Raw genomic sequence first — 327 nt, 5'->3', positions numbered from 1 at the left:
CTATTGGTAGCCAGTGCAAATTGATAAACAGAGGTGTGACGTGCATTCTTTTCGGCTCGTTAAAAATTAATATTGCTGCCGCGTTCTGGGTTAATTGTAAAGGTTTGATAGAACTGACTGGAAGACCTGCAAAGAGAGCATTGCAATAGTCCACCCTGGACAGAACAAGAGCTTGAACAAGGATTTGTGAAGCATTTTCCGAAAGAAAGGGCCTGATCTTCTTGATGCTGAATAAAGCAAATCTGCAGGACCGGGCCTTTTTAGCAATGTGGTCTGAGAAAGTCAGCTGATCATCAATCATAACTCCAAGGTTTCTGGCTGTTTTTG

Source organism: Sinocyclocheilus anshuiensis, unplaced genomic scaffold (genome assembly GCF_001515605.1).
Source record: "Sinocyclocheilus anshuiensis isolate Anshui unplaced genomic scaffold, SAMN03320099.WGS_v1.1 scaffold958, whole genome shotgun sequence".
In the NCBI taxonomy this organism is placed as follows: Eukaryota; Metazoa; Chordata; class Actinopteri; order Cypriniformes; family Cyprinidae; genus Sinocyclocheilus; species Sinocyclocheilus anshuiensis.
Note: the sequence above shows the minus strand (reverse complement) of the source record.